This window comes from Hippopotamus amphibius, chromosome 9 (assembly GCF_030028045.1).
Source record: "Hippopotamus amphibius kiboko isolate mHipAmp2 chromosome 9, mHipAmp2.hap2, whole genome shotgun sequence".
NCBI classification, from domain to species: domain Eukaryota; kingdom Metazoa; phylum Chordata; class Mammalia; order Artiodactyla; family Hippopotamidae; genus Hippopotamus; species Hippopotamus amphibius.
Genome location: NC_080194.1, coordinates 10862591 through 10884658, shown reverse-complemented (window position 1 = coordinate 10884658; position 22068 = coordinate 10862591). Strand labels below are relative to the sequence as shown.

At 45.5% G+C, this 22068-nt stretch overlaps 1 protein-coding gene across 3 annotated transcripts in view; it reads left to right on the top strand.

Annotated features, from left to right (window-relative positions):
• Positions 1 to 21630, top strand: part of TRIM44 (tripartite motif containing 44) — a 133880-nt gene extending 112250 nt beyond the window's left edge. The window contains exon 7 of one of the 3 annotated variants that reach the window (XR_009055478.1): positions 21614 to 21630. The gene's annotated coding sequence lies outside the window, so the exon portion shown is untranslated. Of the gene's footprint in view, positions 1 to 186; positions 251 to 12334; positions 12351 to 21613 lie in introns of those variants that run through there. The other 2 variants (XR_009055480.1, XR_009055479.1) reach the window with 2 other exon arrangements.
• The last annotated feature ends 438 nt before the right edge of the window (positions 21631 to 22068 follow it).

Sequence of the window (22068 nt, the reverse complement as noted above, 5' to 3'; positions counted from 1 at the left end):
GTACTTGGGAGCCTCGGTGTTTTAACAAACCACAGTGTGTTTGGGGGTTTTCTTCCCTACTTCCTGGTGCCAGTGTGTCAATACCACATCCCATTGCCCCAGCCCTTTCTCATTTTATTGTCTTTCCCTCTGAAAGCTACAGTTCTTTATTTTGTTTCATTGATCTTTGCTTGGTCCAACTTACAGGTGGCCCCATTTCCTTTATACTCATAAAAGAGTGAAATTGCAGCTGGTCTGGCATATCTCCTGGCCTAAATAAGGCACCAGAGGTAGGTACACCCAGCAGAAAGTCAGGCTGCTAGTATTAATAAGAGAAGATGTCCCAGAAAAGAAAACAAAACGAAAAGCTGCTTGAGTCAATAACTGGCTGCACTGACTACCTGTACTCATTAAATATTAGAGTCTTCAGGTTAAATCATTAATTTTGTTAATAATGATAGCTTCCATTTAGTGAGCTCTTTTTCTGGGCCAGGCACTGTCCTAGTTATTATCTTATTTAATTCTTACGCACTAATATTATCATCCTCTATTTTACTGCTCAGAAATCAGAGTTAAATACTATTCCCAAGGTCCTACCCTAATAAATGGGAAGCTAGGATTTAAACCCAGGTCTAGCAGCTTTTATACCCCAGCTCTCAAACTCTCCTCTCCTAGGTGCACTGATTCTACCTTATGCTGGTGAATAACATCACCCACCCACCCCTTTCCCACAAACACGTATAGTATGGCCTTGGGGCAGAGGAATTTGTCTTTTTTAGGCCTCGTTTTGTACAGTTTGCAAAGTACAGTGTACAGTGAGGGAAGGAGGGCTAATGAGAGCAGTGAAATCCTCTTCTGACCTGAAACTGCACTGTTGGAAGGAGGGAAATATTAGACTTGCTTTATCTCCTTTATTCCAAGGCCATAAATAATGAAATTACCAGGAAAGGCAAAGCCGTGGCTTCTTTTGCCATAGTCTTAGAATCCCAAAAGTCAGCCAGCTCTGGCACTGAGTCTGTAATTTAATTAAGCATCTTGAAGACATTTCCAACAGCTTGACATTAGGCCAGCTTCACATTCTTGGAAAGGGACTGCAGAGGGAGCTGATCTCTTTTGTAGTTCATGTACTGAGTTGAGCCACCATGGCCATGGCATACCATTTGCCTTACAGCAGTGGCCCACAACCGTCACACCACTTTAGGGAGTCAGTTGCAACTCATTTACCTAGGGCTCAGTCAGCTTCACCTATCCCTATTTCTTAAGCATGAAATCCACACAAATGGTTTGACCATGAGTAATTGACACAGAACTGGGAAAAGTCTGAAACCTCTGCGGGACCCATTCAAAAATGACTGAGAACTAAGAAGTGAGTAAACAAGGCATCTGACCAGTTGAAATAAATAGTATGAAGCAAATACATAAGAGCAAGACCCTCTGTCTACCCATAAAGCACCTTCTCAGAACCTCTTTATGCCTGTTTCACACGTAATTCTAAATGTTTGCTCTCTGGTTTCCAAGCCCACAGACGATTAAGGGCAGGAAACAGATTTCTAGAGGAAACTTAAGTCAAGAAGGTGAAGGAGCTGACAGCAATAGAGAAGACAAAAAAAGTTTAAATAGACTGAAGAGCTCAAAAAGCACTGCTTTAGAATGGGGCATTTAGTGCCAAAAATAGCTCTTTACACATCTCAGTTTCTAAACGCCTCATATCATAGGACCGTATAATTATATTCAAAATGATGACCCTGAGCATCACACCTAAACTAAGAAGAAAGCAAGAATTTGCATAGCACACATTTGAGAAATATTTCTGTCACAAATGGTAAAGAAAAATGAAACAAATTCCCCTTTTAGGGGTTAAAGGAATAAACCTTGGACTATCCAAAACATTTAGCTAAACAACACAAAACATCCCCCTAACTGAGGTTTTATTGTTCCGGGAGCCTCTTGTGTTTAGAGAGTTTTTTCATAGCTTTGTAAGTGACTTTCATGCTACAATGTTTTGCATATAATGGCATGAACAGTGGAAGTGCCAAGTTTCCAACTGATGAATAAAACTAATAACCAGAATACAGGTCAAATTCTGTTACAACAAATACTGCTACTATAAAAATCACTTAAGCATCCCTGTTATCTCTAAGCCCCTGTCAAATGCCCATTTATTTCAAGCAATAGTCATTACAGCAAAATTGGGGTATAATAAAAAGAAACTGTACCCTCACCACAAGTTGGGTGTAACACAATTTAACCTGCGATAACAGATTCTTACTTGTATTTCTCCCATTCTTTGCTGAAAGAAGAATAAATCTTCTATAGACATAATACAGCCTGGGAAGCTGGTATTTAGGCGCTGTTGCTAGGAGAAGAAAGAATTCAGAAGCAAAGGACACATGGAGCTGTGTGGCAAACCCTCACTAGGGAATTTGGTCTCCAGGGCCACTTTTGACCTTAATCCACGTTGGAGCCATCAACCACAGAGTCGCTTGCTGCTAATAGTGATGTAATGCATATATTAAGCCCTGCAATGAAAACATGATTCATTTCCCATGGATCATGGAGCACTTTGGGGCAACCTGGCCCTGATCCGATGATCCTAAGATAAAGAAATTGAGAAATGTGTGACTGGAACGATTCTTTCTCCGAAGATGCACTGCTTTTGACACTGCTGATTATATGTAGAAATGATCTAAGTTAATCAACTGCGTTCCATTTGGCATCCAGGCAAAGATTTTCCCCTGCCTATCCACCTTTTGCTTGTGGTAATGATGACCTTTGTCATTTGCTATAATTTTCTCTTTTCTTTCTACTTTTTTTTCTGCCTTTCTATTTCTTTTACTTAAATACTTTTTATGACTACGTTGCAACCAATATTTTGTAACACCCTTAGCAGCAGAAGGGATTAAATCATAGTTCATGTCTCCACAGTACAGTCAGCACTAGGAAGAGGAGTGGGGAGGGAGAGGGAAATTGCCCGCCTTTTCCTGATGATAATGCCTGGCTCAGACCCCAGATTCACATCGTACTCTGAAGAAGTTCATAAATTCTGGGCACTGCTCAGCCTGAGAAGGCGGGCAGTATCCCTTCATACCTTAGGGTGAGATGAATGGTCTGTTGAAGTCATGCCATTACGGAATATGTTCACCTCTGCTTGCTTTCTCCCCCAAACCAGAATGTAGTTAAACATTTACATGTCCCAGGCCAGGAGGTCAGATTATGAGGCACTCGAATGCTTTGCTCGGCTCTTGAAAACATTGAGTCCAAGCGTAGTTCTCTGGCTTGAAGGTGGCCGTTTGCTGCCTCACCATTTTTATTAGGACATCTGGAGATTGCAGGTGGTAATTGGAAGTAACTTTTCTCTCTTTGGTTTCTCTCCACACATTCAGGCTTCTAGGACCTTTTGACCCAGTTGGATGGCTATATCCTAGTATCAGATTCAGCCTATTCCAAGTGGGAAGAACCATGATAGACAAGTAAGATTGCTCTTTGGCTTCATGGTGGTGTTGGTGGTGGTGATTGCCAGTGGGGTGATGATGGATAGAGCTGATGGTGAAGAAACCACTGATAACGATAAAAATGGGTATTTTCTCAGCACTTAAACCAATTTCCATTTGCTGACAGGTGGGTTCTGATCTGTTTTCCCCAAACTCCTTTTTTGCTTAGAAGATACTGGCCTGTCTGATCAAAAAAGGGCATTCCTCCTCAGACCATAGCTAGCCCACTTATGGCCAAACTATACTTGCCTGTTAATTTACTCAAAACGAGGTTGCTCTTTAAGCCTCTTTTCACACCTCTGGCATGAGGACAAGACGTGGAGGAAGAATTAGGTCACCTGGGGGTCCAGTGTTGCATATGGTTAAGTGGTATAAAGAAGCTAAGACTGTTAGAAGTGTCTGTCTCTTGCCATTTCCGAGATGGTGAGAAAATCTGTCGAGTGTTTATGCCCCTCTTGATAGCCAAGCCATGGGCTTTCTTTTATATTGTGCTACTGAGGTTAGTCACTGCCCTTAGAAGAGACAACTTCATGATGACTTGCTTCGTAGTAATCACTGTAACAGTCTTACAAGGATGTGCACAGCGGCTGCGTTTCTTGGGGCCTGGCACGTTGTCAGATGGCAGACTTGCAGAACAAGTGAGGGGCCTGGCCTGGTTCACCGGGCAGGCAGAGTGATCCAGAGTTCAGGCTCCCCCTCGCCGTGCTTCCTCCCACCCTCCTTCCTCTGCTCCTCCGCCGCCTCTTCTTCCGGGCTCTCCATCTGGAAACCATGAGCCTCATGGATTCCAGGCACAAATTCTCAGATTTCAGATGTTTGGGACATTTCTTTGCTTGGGTCATTCTTCAAGAGTAAGAAAATTCAATTTGGGAGGAGAAACAGCTGAGAGGCTTCCACAGAAGAGAAAATAAATAAGGTGTGGTATGTATCCATCCCCTCGCCCCCTCGGCTCCAGATCCACACACGTTGTCTGATTTCAGAAAAAAATATCGAGATTTCCTCCTGGGAGGGAACAGAATGGAAAAAACAAAATCTCCACTCATAAAAACATAGCTTTCTCCCTTCTGAGGTATAAACAAAACTGGCATCAGATAATAGGATGTAATTGATTTTGTGTGTGGTGTTGGGGAAAGGGAAGGTCTCTGGAGGTTAGACCTAAGAGTGGTGGGATGAAGTGAAAAGTAAAGTGTAGCCTAACTAGTTAGGGAGAAACTGTTAACATTAAGAACCACTTAACCCCAGTGTTGCATCTCCAGGAAAAAGAACAATGTGTGGTCTTCTGTCCACGGAAAACAGAATGAGCTTTCTCCTGATACTGGGTTTTAGAAGCAGACAGACTTGATACTAGTACTGGTTCTGCCCTTAACTAACTCTGAGGAATTACAGAAGCAGCTGGACCTGTGAGGCTTCGACAGTGCCCGACACATAGGAGGAATTAGTAAGTGGTAGCTCATGGCCACCGTGTACTGTGATGACCACCACTCACCTACAGTCCTCTTGGGCCTGTGGGTGGAGCCTGCCCTCGTGCTGCCCCACACTGGCCCGTCTGCTCAGTCTCGAGCTCCTCCCAAGGTTACTTCTCAGCCGTCTCTACCACCCCCACCCAATGACACTTTCATATCAATTATAAGTGTCTCAAATGATATGTATTTATTTGTTCACACGGTTACCGGCTGTACCTCTTCGAAGCTTGTATTGTTCGTTCACTACTGTATTAGCAGTGCTGATAAAATTGCCTGGCACAAAATAGATGTTCGGAAATATTTGTGGACTCGCTCACTGACGTCCTGGTAGCATTCATAACCAGAGTTACTCCAGATATTACATCTCGATGCAGAAAACTGAGAAATACCTTTTACTACATCCACCCCAGCATGAGTGGTGCTGTCAGAAGGTACCCACTCTTCTCAGAAGAGGGCAGAGAGTTAAGGAACCTAACTGCCATCCTGTGCAGCATTTGGCAGGTCAACTTCCCTCTCTAAATACTCAGAAAATGAGGACTAGAGTCAACGAGATTGGAGGATCTCTCTGCCTCTTCCAGCTCTATCATGGTAAGATCTTAGCAAAGCAGGAAGTGACAACAGAAACAGCAAGATGCTTCCTCTAAGAATCCCGACTCTTCTTCCTCCGTGAGTCTGTGCGCGTCTGTGTGTGCGTGTACAGGCATGTGTGCAAGGGAGGGCAGGGAGGGGCGGACACGCAAAGTGGGGCTGCCCAGGAGAACTAGACTTGTAGACTTTATGAAGAGTGACATTTCCCCAGATGCTTTGCACTGAATATTCCGGTTATCCCCAAATTCCTATGTTGAACCCTAACCCCCAATGCTGTGGTATTAGGAGGTGGGGCCTTTCTGGAGTAATTAGGTCACGAGGGTGGAGCTCTCACCTGCGGACACAAGGAGAAGGCAGCAGTCTGCAGCCGCAAGACGGCTTTCAGCAGAACCTGACCAGGCTCTCAGACGTCCAGCCTGCAGAACTGTGAGACATGAATCCTTGTTGAAGAGCCATCCAGTTTATGGGATTTTGTTATAGCAGGCCAGGCAGATGACACCAGACGCGCATAAGCCATGACAAAATGTGCTGTCGTCAGGTCAATGCGGAAGTGGAACAGTACGCTAAACAAAGCTGAGCAGGTTTCTTTTCTGTGGGACTTCTCGGACTTTTGAATATGTTCATTTGCATTGTGGAACTTCAAGAAGGGGTAGGCTGTGGGTTTCTGGCGTTCCAGCTAATGATTTTGGGAAACACTGATTTAGGGATGAGTCCAGCTGACCTCATTTAACTGGTGAAAAAAACTGAGACCCAAAGAGATTAAGTGATTTGCCTAAGGTCATACAGCTGTTGGGAAACCTGAGTTCTTGTCCAGATTTGGCCACTGTCTCCCAGGAGAGAAAGTCTGTTTATTGTCCCAAGGGCCCACGTTAGAACATTTTAGAAGACACCCCAGGATGCCTTCTTTGATACTAAAGGGAAGCACTGCATAGGCTGGAGTTCTTAGTCCTGCACAGACATTAGCATTCAGCACTGTGCAAGCTTCCTTGTCCGAGTGGCACCATCTGGAACCAAGCTGTGGTTCTCTCTCGCTCTCCTTTTTCTGTCTTTCTCTCTGTTGACACACACACACACACACACACACACACACACACTTCTCTCTCTCTCTCTCTCTCTCTCTCTCTGGTCCACTCCCTTCTCCACACCCCGGTTCTCTTTGCCAGGCTGCATTCTGGGGTTCCTGTTGTGAGGAGTAAAGGCAGCCCTGGCTGCTTGATTGAGACCTCTGCCATAGCAGTGCACCCAGCACCAGGGTGAAGGTGCTCAGTAACCTTTTCTTCCAGCTGAACACTTACATCCATTTTCTGGACTGGGAAATTCAGGTGTAAGATCATGAAGAAGGGGCATTTGTGCCTGGCCTCTAACAGAGTTGACTGTGGACCATTCTCAGATTCCTTCCTCAGCACGTTAGCCTTGCACTTTCAGGTGCCCTTGTGGGGGCATCAGGGTGGCAGGCAGCAGCATGGGGGTGGGATCTGCCCGTGCGTGTGCGTGCGTGTGCACGTGCAGCACTAGAGGGAAACGTGGGCACACGAGAGAGAATACTGACTTGGCATCCCCCCAGACTGCTCCTCGCTAAATATTAGGTCAACATTTATTTCGAGGAAAGGGTGGTAGACGCCTTTCTGTGAGCGTGGTGTGCAGGCAGTAGAGGCTGTCCCCACCTGCGTTCCACACTCGGAGAGACAAAAGCCCTGACCCCCTTTTCAGAAAAAACCAGCGACCATCTGTTGTTATTCCAGTATACAGTGGGGGGGGTCTCACCCCACCCACTTCCAGATGACTTCCAGGGTACGTCTTCCAACTCCACACAATTATCTCCCTGAAGCAAGTTCTTAAAAGTACAGTCTTCAACCTCATTATGATTTTAGCGAAGTTTTTACACCAGCCCTCATCCGCACCAGACTGGTCATGTGTCATGTGTGCATGTGTGTGTGTGTGTGTCGTCAGGCTGGTGATTTAGTGATGACCCTGTTCCTTACATAGAAAGTGTGCGTGACCCTCCATGTGGTCACAGGCTGTCTTCTACAGAGTTCATGCCCTTCCAGGTAGGGAAGAGACACAGGGCGGTATTTTCTTAAGAGATTATTATTATATCCACTTGAATGTAACAAGAGCATTGGGCAATGGTAAGGAATAAATATCCCCACTTGCTGGAGCAGCTGTCTTTCCTCTGCCTCCTCCTTCTCACCCATCTACTTAGCCAGCCCTGACCCTTTCCCTCCCAGGAACAAAGGCACATCGTCCAGAAGTGCTCATGGAATCAAACGTGCCTGGAAAAAGCTTTTGCCTAAGCGGTCCCCATTTCTCATCATGATGTTACATACCTATCGAGGGATTCCATTTCTAGGAATGCACAACAGCTATGGCCTTGAACTGGGTTTACCCACCATCCCATTTCAGGTGCTCTTAGCCTAACCCCACAGAACACCAAGACAGCCAGGTAATTGAGGGAAAAAAATCATTTCAACCAATTGTTTTGCAGAAATTAAATGGAACTGCTAGGTCAATTGAATTACGCATTTAAAAACAAGGTTTCATAGGCACAGTTGGAAAGAAATCCTCCTGTGACCTTGAGCTTAAGGTCCTTGTACCAACACCAAACTCAAAGATTTGCTAATTGAAGATTCAAGATGGTGAAACTTCCAATAATATGCTTCCAATTGGATTCCTTTCCCAGCAGTGGTGGCCAAGTTCACCACACCTTTTACCAAGCTCTCTCTTTCTAAAATAGAGGTACGTTCTCTTTTGAGTGAAAATAAGGATCAGGATGCCCAGGTGTGGCATTTATTAAGTCACTTGAAACAAATAACTTACATGCGCTGTGTCTCTATTTCCTCATCTTTAAAATGTGGATAACAACAGAGCCTACCATTCCACATTGATGAGATGACCAGTAAGAAAATGCATGAAAAGTGCTTAATACCAGTGCCTGGCACATACTAACCCGTCAAGAAATAAGATAGTTGTTATTAATATCAGCATTATTAGAAATTGATTGATAAAGTATAAAAAAGGGCTTTGAACGGAAATTTGGTTATATCCAATCTTACATCTAGAAATCTAACTGAAAGAAATATGACACATGTACAAAGCTTTTTGCATAGGAATGTCCATGTAGCATTGTACTTAATGGCAAAAATGTGGTAATGACCTAAGTATCCATCAACAGGAGACTAGCTAAAGTGTCTCAGAGTTCCTCCATGTAAAGGACTACTCTACAGAAAATCAAGAGTGGGTTTCTCACTGCCTGCTCAGCGTGGCCAATGGTGCTTGTGAAAATCACCGAGGCCTCTGTGTTTAGATTGGCAATCACAGCTTTCCTCCCTGCAATCACAGAATATTCTCTGCAATGCTAATGAGATGAAGATTTCATTTTACTGGGAAGACAGGATTTGCATCACTAAAGCCAAACTGAAGAGGCACAAGCCCTGAAGATGAAGGGATCAAGGGGTTTGGCTGGAAGATGCCCTGGTTCCTGGTGCAATCCCGTCTTTCTCCAGTGACCTTCAGGTCGGGCCACAAGGGCAGAGCAAATGAGTTAAGGACCTGACTTTTGGCCATTGGAAACCCTCCTCAGAGGGTTTCTGCCATAAGAGGAAGCAAAATTCATCTCCTAGGCCATGTTAAAACAGAGAAAGTGAAATGGCTATCCCCATCCCTTGTGGCCCCCCAATTCCAGTTGCCTGGTCTGCTACCTGGGGTTTGCCTGTTCCCTGTAGCCAAAAACACCAGCTTGGGAGTTGAGCCAGGCACCTCAGCCATCTTGCCACTTTCCAACGGCTGCTTCTCCAAAATGAAATCCTCATTCCTGCCGTGTCTGATTTCTGCCAGCCAGGAGCACTAACCAAGATGCTCTTCCTCAGCAAGAGCTGTCACTCTGCATCTGAGGTTCTTGTTTTGTTTGCGTTTTTTTCTCTCTATCCCTGGGCTAATCTGTGCTTCCTTCCCCCGTTTTCCTTGCAGAGGCAGGCCCCATTTTATTTCAGGTTCATGAAAGAAGAGGAGAAAGCACATATCACACAAAGGGAACAAGTTGTAATTCTGGGAAGTCCTTATATCTGCAAACTCTCTATCTCCTATTATAGGGGCCCCACTATATATATCTTTGAGCACTCCACTTTGACCTTGACCCTTCAGAGTTCTTCCGTGCATTTTAGAGGCAGAAAGAAAAAGCTGGAGAGAAAACCTCTGCCCCCTCTAGAGGTTAAAGTATGCAACGAGCAGTGAGTTTGAAAGCATATTGAAAAACAAGTGCTACACTACAGGCTGTTAGCAGCAAAGAGCATGCTGGTAGCAGAGGCAGATTCAAGCCCCAAACTGCCCTGAAGGGAGATTATTAGCCCCGGCTGCCTCTTAAGAGCCATCGAAAGTCAAGTCTGACCTTTGCTCTAGCGTTTTGACACGCTTTTTGATGAACATTGACACCTACATATAAAATGAGGCAAGACTGAATCCTTGGCATCTCAGGTCTCTTGCCCCTGCAGCCAGTTTCTCCATGAATATGAACTAGAGGTTGTGTTTCCCCATGCAGTGCCGGACTAGGCCAGCAGGGGTCTGACTAGTTGCTTTTCACCCACCATGACTGACTGTTCATCGTGATGGCCATGTGAATTTGAAGAGAGGGGCTAACAGCCACGGTTTGAGGTAGCAGAACTCCTAGGTATAAATAGTGCATCCACGTCTGTAGTAAGACGGTAAAACAGTTCAGCCCACGTGGCATCAATTTGCCTTATCTACAATGAAGTGCTCGGCTTAATCCAGTTTTCATGTTTACCCAGAAAATACATTCTATAAGGGATCTACCTTAATCCAGGAGCTCGGACCTTCCAGATTTCTGTCTGAAACAGTTCTCCAATTGCTGCGCAGTCCTTAAAGAAGGTGCCAGGAGATCCTAAGGTGATGTTAATAAAAGTGACAATGTCTAAAAAAGCGAATGTCTTATGGACCCTATTGTAAAGTAAAGCATGAGATGAATGTTTCCGGATTGTTTTTTAAGACTGGTATTTCAAACAGTGAGTCTTTACATTTTCCTCGACTATGTTTTTGTTGTGCACAATTATTAGTTACAGTAATTATTAAATACCTAAGGAAAGTATCGTGCTTTCCAGTTTTCAAAGCCCTTTCACACATTACCTTCATCTTGTCCTTTATGACGAGAAAGAAATCATTAGTCTCATCTTATAGCCAATGAAATTGAGGCTCAGAAAGGTAAACAGAGTTGCCTGAAATCACACAGCTAGTAGTGGCAGTGTCGACAATTTTCCATGCCAGTGCAGCAATTAAAGTCCATGTATATTAAAGGACTTTTACATATGCAAACATTTCTGTAATGCAACCCTATTATGAACTGTGCTTTTTTAGCCATGCTAATTTTACTTATTAGCATCTATTTATATCTTGCTGCTGTACTGGAAAGTGATAATACTACAATTTCCTTAAATTATGGAATGCGTGCTCCTCACTAAGCTGCACATCCCTTCCCTTCACTCATCCCTATTCTGTGTTCTGCTCTTTCATGAGACGGCAGGAAGTGGCAAGAATCCAGTCTCCCAGGATTCACAAATTCTCCCTAGCCTCAACAGGCTACCTCTGCCAGACAGAGAAGATCAAACTGTTTTAATTATCAAAACACCCCGAAGAGGTAGGTGCTATTATTTTTCCAGATGAGGAAACAAGCACAGAGAGGCTATGAAGTATCAGAGCTGAGATTTGTACCCAAGTAGCTGGCCCCACACCGGGTTCGCAGTCACTGTGGGCCCAACACGAAAACCTCCAGGTGGCACAAAGAGGTTAACAGGTAGGACTCCAGAATGTTCCCACAAAACACCAGGTGGTTGTCATGACTAAATGAAAAGGGGTGTGTTGCTATACCTTGGAGCAGAGGAGAGAATTTTTTCTTTAAGTCATGAAATACGGATTTAAAGGAATTTTACAGACAGCATTATGATTTTAATGCTAACCACTCTGAGCTGCTCCGGTTCTCTCAGAATCTTACTTCACTTTCTCCCCTCCCTTTTATTTAGTTAATGACCCCACATACAATTAAGGAAGGACACATGGAGCCCAGTGATCTGTGACCTCCGTAGCCTGAGCACCTACTCTGTGCGGAGCATTTCGCGGTGTCTCTGAAACGGGTGCTCCCCGCAGTCTGTCTAACCAGGGAGCTGCAGCAGCCACCCTCCCCTCCCAGGGGTGGGAATAAGCCTTGCTTCCCAGCTCCAGGGATGGGCCTGATTGGTCTAAGGGAAGTCCCACCCCTCTGTCAGTGAGTGCTTCAGGACAAGCACCTGAGCAGCTGGGGCTTCTGGGAGATTTCCGCAAACTTAGGAGAAAGCCATGAGAAGGCCTTAAGAGCCCACCTCTTCTTTCCCCAAGTGGTGTGTGAAAATGAATACACAGGAACCTCATTTAAAATGGAGTCAGGAGGCCAGAAGGGGGAGCTCTCATGCCCTGCTACTCAGGTCAGTTGCATGGCCCACAAGAGGAAGCATACCTTGTACCCCCAAACAGGAAGTGCAACTACTGGACTATCCCCGAGGAAGAATTTCTCCTCGCTCAGCAACAGCCCAGCCAATGAGAAACGCCACAGCTCAGCCAATGAGAAGCCGTTGCCATCCTGAATTTCTACTTTCCTCCAATGAACTTTCCTTTAGAGCAGCCCCTCCTATTTCTCCACTTTTCCCTGTAAAAGCAGGCTCCCTTCCTTTGTTCTCTGGACATGCTTGTGGTTTACCATGGATTGCATGTCCTGAATTGCAATTCCTTGCAAAATTTTCCTAGTAAAATAACTTACTGTTTTAATAATTTTAGGTCAGCAGATGCCTGAATGTGGCCCAGGCTCCCAAGGAGGAAGCCAACTTGGGGAGGCAAAGCAGAAGGCAAGGCAGCTGGGGACAGACTCGCCATGACCTGTGCCCAAATGCTCTAACCCTCACAGCAACCCCGCCGGGGAAGCGTGGTTAAGGCCTTTCTGCAAATGAGGAAACCAGCGCCAAGGGAGGTACACAGAGGTGCCTTAAAATGAGCCAGTGACGCAGCTGGAGTTGATCCCAACTCGTATCTGTCTGCCGCCAAAACCTGGGCCACCTTTCATCACACCAATCTGTCCCTTGTCCAGAAGGGGAGGAAGCTACAGCAGTACCCTTCTGTGCCTGTCAAATCAGGGGCTCACCCAGCCCAGGCATCCCTTCTGCCTTCCTCCCCACCCTTCTCACCAAAGAAATTCTTTCCATCCTCCAGAGCCCACCTCTAGATTAAATTCCTGTTCTGCCCTTGAAACGCATTACATCTCCTCCAGCCCCCACCAAGCTGTCTCTCAGCGGAACTGCTGACCTTGTCGTCTGTGCCCCCGGGTTGGCAGTTCCCCAAGTTTGTGTCATTCTTTGGGTTTTGATATATCGACATTTAACTCTTGATGTGGGCCATCATCAGATGGCCTAGAACCTACTTCTGGCGTATATATACATCTCTATATCTTCAGGAGTAAAGTCTGACATCAGGGGATAGATACTTCTTTCCTTCCGCGTTCTCTCACTTGTTCCTCTTGTGCTCTGTGAGCTAGACTAGTTTACTAGTGTACTAATTTTCCAAGGGCACTTGTTTGCTCAGGCCACTCCCCCTGCTTGGAATGCTCTCCCTTTCCTCATTCCTACCCAGTAATATGTGAATTTTTGTGTCTTCCTTTAATGACATGGGGACTTGATGAGGGAAAGCTCCTAGTCAATTTCATCTTTCTTTATATCCTCACAGCACCTAGCACAGGGCCTGGCCCACAGGAGACATTCAATAAATGTTTGTGAAATGACTCAATGAATAAATGAATGCCTTTTACTCAGATACGAGAAGACTGCACCTGCATATATTTTCAGGACCTAGCAAAAATCTCTTCTTTGGAATGGATCTCCCAAGGAGGTAGTATTTTTACAGCCAGTGGGGATCTTCCACTTTTTAAAGCTGTTTAAATGACTGTCGGTCTGTCTCCTGTATTTTAAATAACACTTTAATTTTGGTGCTTGCCCGTAGGCAGTGCTGCAAAGTCTAACTTTTTTCACAATCAGTAACACTGACAAATGAAACCCAGAGCATGCACAGTTGTGGTAACACTACTCACTGCGCTCCAAAAGGCTCAGACAAGGCTCAGGCAGCCTCCCACCCCTTGTATCTTCTAAGCTAAATTCAGCCAAAGACTGTCTGAGTTTGTTGGAGATGAGAGGGTTTCTGGTGGTTAATTGAAATCCACAGACACCTCCAAGATTTTGTTGCACTTAACAGCTTTGACCTTTTCTCCTGACCAGGTGTTAATAAGTAGGAAATATAAGACACTGAAGTTTGGCTCAGTCTCCCTTGCCTTGACCCCAGCCAAACAATAATGAAAACTTGAGAATATGCAAAGGGCACAGGAGAGATTGAACAATAGCTCCCCACAACCTGCTTCCCACCCCTGCCAGCTCCTGACTTATAACAATCACCTGAAATGATTTGATGTTTTAAGAAAGTCCTCCTGGAGAAACAGTGTTGCCTCATGATAAAAGTACAGGCACCAGAAGCAAGCCGACCTGAGGTCAACTGCAGACTCTGCCGCTTTCAACTGGGGAGCGGGCACTGATATGATCTGAATGTTTATGTCCTCCCCACAAAATTCATATGTTGAACTAAAAGTGATAGTGTTGGCAGGTGAAGGCTTGGAAACTGATTTAGTCATGAGGGTAGAGCCCTTGTGAATTGGGTTAGTACTCATATTCAGGAGGTCCCACATATTTCCCTAGCCCCTTCCATCACGTGAGGATATAATGAGAAGTCTGTGACCCAGAAGAGGGCCCTCATCCAACCATGCTGGCACCCTGATCTCAGACTTGCAGCCTCCGGAACTATGAGCACTACATTTTCACGGTTTGTAAGCTTCCCAGTCTGTAGGATTTTGTTACAGCAGCCTGAAGAGACTATGGTGGGCACTGGGCAGACACCTCAGCCTCTCAAAGTCCTAGTTTCCTCATCTGTGAAAACCTACCTCCCAAGGGTTTGGACTGAGTTATAAATGTAAAGATGCTCCGTAAACAGTAGCTCTTAGCATCTGCACGGGCTTGGGTCCTCTTCCCCCTGGATTCTTGCAAACAGAGTGGATACGGAGCCGTCCTGTCTCCTCTCTCCTGCCGCACTCAGAGACAGAAAAGCAACACAGAGAACTTGTTCCTGCACTCGAGGCTCTTTCTCTTTCCTCCTCCAGGTATTCACTGCCTGGCATACTGCGCATCCCCAGTGGCTCTCACAGTCCTCGCTCAGGGCCCTGCAGAGGAGCAGTGCAGCACATGGACTTTGGAGACAGATCGTAAGCGTTTGAATTCTGGCTCCATCTGGGATGTCCAGTCTTTCCAGCTTGCCATGAATTGTCCCAGTTTTAGCCCTGAAAGTCCCACATCCCAGGGAACCTTTCAGTCCCTGGCAAAGCAGGACATTTGGTCATCCTCACTCGACTCCTTAGTGGGCAGTGATCCTGGCTAACTTTACCTCTCTGTACCTCGGGGATTTGAATAATTCTGCAACCATCCTTGGTGATTGGAAGGAACGAAGTGAGTGCCTGGAGCATCCTGTCCCAGAAACTCAGTCAGCACTCAGGGTCTGTCTAACCCCCTGAGCCCACCAAAGGGCAGAGCTGCCCTTGACACCAGTGCCTGGTCTCAGGATCACCTCTTGCCTTCTGGTGGGAGGGAGTGAGCACTTCACTGACACTGTCCCCTGTGTTTCTGAGCCGCCCTTTAAATCTTGGCTCTCTCCAAGCCAGAATGAACCCAAGAGCAAAGGAGGCCAATAGGGTTGAAGGAAATGGGGAAATTTCTCCCTGGGTTGCCAGGTGTAGGCCGGAGGTGAGGCGAAGGTGAACAGAAATGGGGCAGCTGCTTCTCTTTAATGAGAGCAGGGCTGTTGTCTGCTCCAGGAGCACATCAACAGCACTAATAAACCTGAAAATCAATCCTTGTTGCTGCGCAGGGGGTTAGACCAGGTCAGCCGGCAGCCCAGGCTTTACAACTGGACACCCTACAGGGAACCTTCCAATTCCCCTACCAGGTTGACAGTAACATAGGAGGAGCAGCCACGCGTGGCAGGCTGTGCCGAGTCACTTCTCCCAGGGTGGCTTCCTGCTTTATGCCTCAGCACTTTATTGGTTGCTGGGGGGTTAGAATTGTGAAACAACTCTTCAAGATAGTATCACTGTCTCCATTTTCCAGTGGAAAAGATCTAGGCCTAGAGAGTCAGAGGGATTTTCACAATGTCTCACAAGTGGTACAAAGGTAATGATTAACAGCAGTGATCTTCAAACTTTTCTATCTCAGAGCCGTATCAGAAAAATGAATTCTGAGCAAATACCCCCAAAGTATGCACATACTTTATTTGTAAACTATAGCCATGACTATTGTATGGATATATTAAGTATGTCATCACCATGAAAATAAACATTAAAATGAATGAGATCATGCATATTAATAGAAGGTCCAGTATTTGCTCCTCTCACCCCAGTAGGTGGTCTTATACTATCAATGAAGTGGGCACTTTGGAAACACAAATGCAAATGCCTACCAGAGCCAAGCAGGCAACATAAGTAAAGTCGACGGATAACAAATGACACCTGCTTCTCAGCCTCAGTGCTGGGCGCGATAGGGAGTGTTGGGGACTGTGGCAACGACAGGAACAAATCCTTCATTTCAAGGAGGCGCTGTTGTTGCCATATAAGAATGTGGGCCCAGCGTTTCCAACCTTCCAACTTTTCAGTAGAAGTCAAAAATTGCAGTTTTTATGCGAAATTGCACAATTTTAAGATGCTGGCCACCAGTTTCATTTTTTTTTTTTTTTTTTTTTTTTACAAAATTCTTGGGGCCCGAGTGGGTCAAAATCAGGTTGCAGGCCTCCAAAGATCAACCACTGGAGTAAAGGAAGCAGCTTGACCTTTGCAGACAGACATGATTCTGAATCATGTGTCTACATTTAATCAGTGATTTAACCTCTCTGTGCTTTTGTTTTGGGGCCAGTAAATGGAAATAAGTTCCTTTGAGGGTTTGCTATGATGTGAAGTGTTTAGCCTGGGGCCTGGCACATGACACAGGTTCAGTTTATTGTGCCTCCAGTCATTAGTGGGGACCGCCTAGATCTCAGCCCTGCTCACTGCTGACCTAGTTCTCTTGCCACTGCAAGGAGGCTTAAACAGAAAACCCCCATCCCTGACATCCAGATTCCAATCCTACAATTTGCAGAATGTGCTCTCCCACCCAGGGAGGCAGTTCTCGCCCACCCTGGTCCCATTGTTCCCAAGGAAAATCCAGAAGCCAAAGGAGGGAGCAGGCTCTCTCCCTAGCAGGCTGGGGTGGGAGGCGGCATGGAACCAGTCACGAGCACTGGAATGAGAGCCACACGATCTGAGCTCTAGTCCTGGCCTGGCCACTAACAAGCTGTGTGAACTTAGACAAGGGACTGAACTACTCTGGGCCTCTATTTTGCCATTTAGGATAAACACGCAAATGTAAAATTACACATTGTGCTGGATGTTCTGCATCTGCCCCACCCCAGATCCTCTCTTCATCCTTCTCCTCCCTGCTTTTGTGCTGCAGAGTTTGATCTTAACAGACTGCACCAACCGGGCTCTGCTCTGGTCCCCAGTAGGGTACAGCAGATGGGATACGCCAGCAGGTAAGCAGTAGATGGAAGGAAAGAGAGGGCAGGCTGTTTATTCCCCAGCTCCCTCTGTGCCAGGGCCCCAGTCTGCGGCAGTGGCCTGTGGCTGTGCTCCTCTATGGAAGGCCACAGCTCTTCCCATGCAGTCCACACCTGCAGCTGCAGCTCCAACTCCAGCCAGAGCTCCAGCCAGAATCCACTTCCTCTCCTTCCTCTGTCAGCAGGGGTGGTAACAGCTCCCTGACATCACCAGCCCCAGGGGATTTCACCACCCACTGTTGGTTTCCTGGAGCCCTGCCTGCGCCTTTGTTAGTGGTCCCTCATTACGCTCTGCTCTCCTGAGCTACTCTGATTGTAGCATCTTTCCTGCCAAGATCCTGACCATTACACATATATAGCACATGTTTTGTTGTTGTTGTTTGGGGTTTTTTTTGTTTGTTTGAGGTTTTGTTTGTTTGTTTTTTACCATGGAGCCTTGGATGTGGAAGGCACTCAGTGTTGCCAGAATTAATTTGAAACCATAAGCTTTTCTGCTTCACCCTCAGGCTGCCAGAAAATCCACTTATCCAGATCCCTCATTCCCTGAGTGCCCCAGTCCACTGAAATCCATACTTATTGATGGGCAACTCGTTCATTCACAAAGGTTTGTCAGGCAGCTACAATGTACCAGGCCCTGGACTAGGTCCTGAAGCTCCCGGTCAGATCAAGCACACAGTGTCCTTGTCTTTTGGAATTTACGGTCCCATGGGATTACGTGAGACCTGTTACCAGAGCAACAACCTTTCTGCAGGCCACCTCGAAGCCACCTGCCTGGCCAGAGCCCCTTGTGGGTGACCCAAGTGTGCCCTCTCGGTCTATATGAATCTGTAGTCAGTGTTTGCAACCGACACCATGAGTTGGCTGGCCAGCCTCCCATTCAGAAGTCTTAGCCACCTTCCAGCTCAGTAGCCGTGTTCTGGCTCATGAGACATGCACATGAATCTTCAGGGGGCTCCCAGGGAGGCCCTTGCTTCCCCTATAAAAAGAAACAGACTCCGCTGGTATAAGGATTCGCTCTCTTTCTGCCTTTTCCCTTTGCCTGCTCAGAAGAAAGATGTGATGTTTGGAAATGCAGTGACCTACCTTGACACCATGAGACAACAAGCTTGCACTGCAAGGGTGGCCGAGCAGAGAGACTGAAAAGAACTTGTTCTTATGATGTCATTCAGCTGCCACTTCAGTCCAGGCTCTTTAACTCTGGATTCGTATGAGACAAATAACCCCCTATTTGTTTCAGACACAGGTAGGGAGGCGTATTACACGTATTCAAGAGAATTCATATCTGGAGGAAAGCCTCAAGATTGTCTGATCCAACTCCTCCTCTTACACAGGAGGAAACGGAGGCACAGTGAGGGATGACACTTGCCTCAAGTCACACAGCCCGACTAGAACGCAGGTCCCCCAGCCAGTCCTAGTCCATGCTGACAAGCTCCTATAAACTGTGCAAAGATTTGTGAGCTTGTGCGTGTATTTCCACTGCTTGCCTAGTTTATAGGCCCTTTGGAAACAGAGCTCATCTCCTTTGGTCCTGCTTGGCCCCCTTAAAAAAAAGCTGACAGGTGGATTCATGAACAATAATAACATGCTTCGTATTTTAAGCCACTGAGTTTGGGGGAGGGAGTTCTTACACAGCAAGAGCTAACCAATACATCACATTTATGGGCCATTTACTGTAAGCCAGATCTGTGTTGAGAGCTTTGTATAAATACTTCATTTAATTCTCACACTGGTCCATGAAGCAGGTTTTGTCACCCTCATTTTGTGGATGAAAAAACTGAGATTTAGAAATTTTAAATAACTTGCCCTAAAGTCAAACAGTAAGAAGTGAATCCAGGATTTGAACCCAAGCATTCTGACTCTAGAACCGTACTAAGATTTCCTTTCTGTCAATAGCCTCTGTCTGCCTTTTGCTCCTTCTAAAACTGGTTTGGCTCCAAAATCTCAGGAGGTTTTCTTTTTCTTTTTTTAAAGAGCTTGTCACAGTACCCAGGACCTCTTGGGGGTCAGGATATGAATGATTTTAGCCAGTGCCTGAGTGGACATTCTGAACAAGCCTGACCTTGGCAGCAGCTCTAATTCCTCTCTTTCCCACAAATCCTGTTGGCTCTGTCTGCAAAATCTACCTGACTCATCACTTCTTATCACCTCTTTTACTCCCAGGCTGGTCCAACCCGCTGGCCCCTTTTACCTGCATCACCGCAGCACCCTCTTAACTGGTCTCCTTGACTCTACTCTTCCCCGCTACAACCTTCTTCTCATATCAGCTGGAGGGATCATTTAAAAATTAAAGTCAGATTGTGCCAGTCTACGCTTTGATATCCTTTGCATTCGTTTGTATGGGTTGCCATAATACAAAGCCACAGACTGAGTGGCTTAAACAACAGAAGTTTATTTTCTCATTGTTTTGGAATCTAGAAGTCTAAGATGAAGATGTCAGCAGGTTTGATTTCTTCTTAAGCCTCTCTCGTTGACTTGTGGGTGGCCGCCTTCTTGCTGTGTCCTCATGTAGCCATTCGCCTATATGCATGCATCTCTTTGTGAGTCCAAATTTCCTTTTCTCATAAGGACCAGTCATATTGGATTAGGGCCTACCCAAATGGCCTCATTTCAGCTTAATCGTCTCTATCGAGGCACTATCTCTGAATACACTCACATTCTGAGGGACTGGGAGTTAGGGCTTCATCCCATTAGTTTGTGGGGGATACGGTGCTGTCCTTTTACAACACCTTTTCATGACTTCCCAACAAACTTTGAACAGAATCACGCGTCACCTCCGCATCCTCTAGGGTTCCACGTGCTCGAGGCCCTGCCGCATTTCCAACTTTATCTCCCGCCACTCCCCGCTCTGCTGCGTGTGCTCTGGTCGTGCTGGCCTCCCCGCTCCTCCTACCCACAAAGCATGCTTCTGCCTGCAGGGCCTTTCACTTTCTATTTCCTTTGCCCAGAACATTCCTTCACCCCCAGAGCTCTTCAAAGGCTTCCTCTGCCTTTGTCCTCTGTTATTTTGCCCTAATGCTACCTTCATAATGGTCTAGCTTCTTATTTTGCTTTATTTTTCTTTGAAACATTTATTACTACTTGCCATTCTCTTATATTGAATATTTTTTTATTGTTCAATTGTCTGTCTTCCCCACTGGAATATCAGTTCCATGAGGCAAGGACTCCATTTGTTTTGTTCCCAGATATATCTCCAGGGCCTAAATATATCAGTGCTGTACCTAACGTAACACCCAACAAATGTTAGAAAGAAAGAAAATGAAATGAAATGAATGAATAAATGAAAGGAAAGAAATAGTATGGAATAAAATGAATTGAATGAATGAAAATTAAAAATGAAAGAAAACCTCATATACAACTAAGAAAAAAATTCTTTTTTATGCCACTATGACTGTTTTTAATTCCAGTGTTTGACTTAAGAGTTAACCACTTATCTGGGCTTCCCTGGTGGCACACTGCTTAAGAATCTGCCTGCCAGTGCAGGGCACACCATGTGGGATCCCTGGTCCAGGAAGATCCCACATGCTGCAGAGCAGCTAAGTCCGTGCACCATAGCTACTGAGCCTGCGCTCTAGAGCCCTCGAGCCACAACTGACAAGCCCATGCTCCACAACTACTGAAGCCGACTTGCCTAGAGCCTATGCTCTGCAACGAGAGAAGCCACCTCAATGAGAAGCCTGAGCACTGCAATGAAGAGTAGCCCCTGTTCTCCGCAACTACAGAAAGCCCGCACAGCAATGAAGAGCCAACACAGCCAATATAAATAAATAAATAAATAAATAAATAAATAAATAAATAAAAGAGTTAACCATTTATCTTCTGGAATCTCATTAAGCATCCCAGAACATTCAGCAGTAAGTCTCTTCCAAGTTGTCATCAACTGATCCCAAGTGCCAGAATTCAGAAACTTGCAAAGATTTTTCCCATTTATCTTTTTTCTCACACACAACTGACAGCCCCAAGCAAAGATGCACCCCTCAGCTTTGACAATGCAATAATTGAGAAACTAATATACAAACAGATCCTTTTATTATGGGTAAAGAAATTCAGATCATTTGAAGACAGAAAAACAGGGAAGGGAATGTACACAAAAATTATTCACTCTTTAAGCCAACAATCCAGCGTGTGTTTCACTGCAATTCTGAGTTGACCCATTGCTCTAGCTCTAGTAGCAGCTTCTGGAATTGCAGGCAAGGAAGAAGTGGGAAGTAAAGGGAACCAACTTTAAAAAAAAAAAATTCAACAACTATTTTAGGGGACTCAAGATATCTTAATTTGAGGGGATATGCCTTCCCTTTGGGAATCAAATCCCAGTCTCCAGCAAAACAGGATCTAGAAGCATATCTAGATCTGCAAGGGAATTTTGACATCTTCTTTTTTCTGGTCCTATAGATGCATTTGATGGGAAGCATCTGTTTGAAACCTCACAAGAAGCAGACAGGAAAGATATCTGTCCCAAGGAAGCCAAGGCTCAGAGATATGAAGTATTCACAGAGGTAAAAAGGGGCAAGATTTGAATCTAGGCTGACTCTAAACCATGTGATCTTCCCAGTACCTATCAAAGGAGATAAACCTCATGAGTTTATTTCATTTCTGCCCACATCGAATTTTCCACGCCTCTGGAATTTGAATTGCCCTGCCAGTTATAGTCTCATTAATTCAATGACCTTTATTGATTACCTCTGAAGTGCCAAGAACTGTGCTTTGCTCAGTGGCTTCCAGAGAATGGTGCGTGAATGATAACGATAAAATTTAAGTGGTGCGAAAGCAACTCCTAAGGATGTCAGAGCTCTTTCTCAAATTGAGTTACTTTCTCACTATTGAATAAATTGTAATTTGAAAAGCTG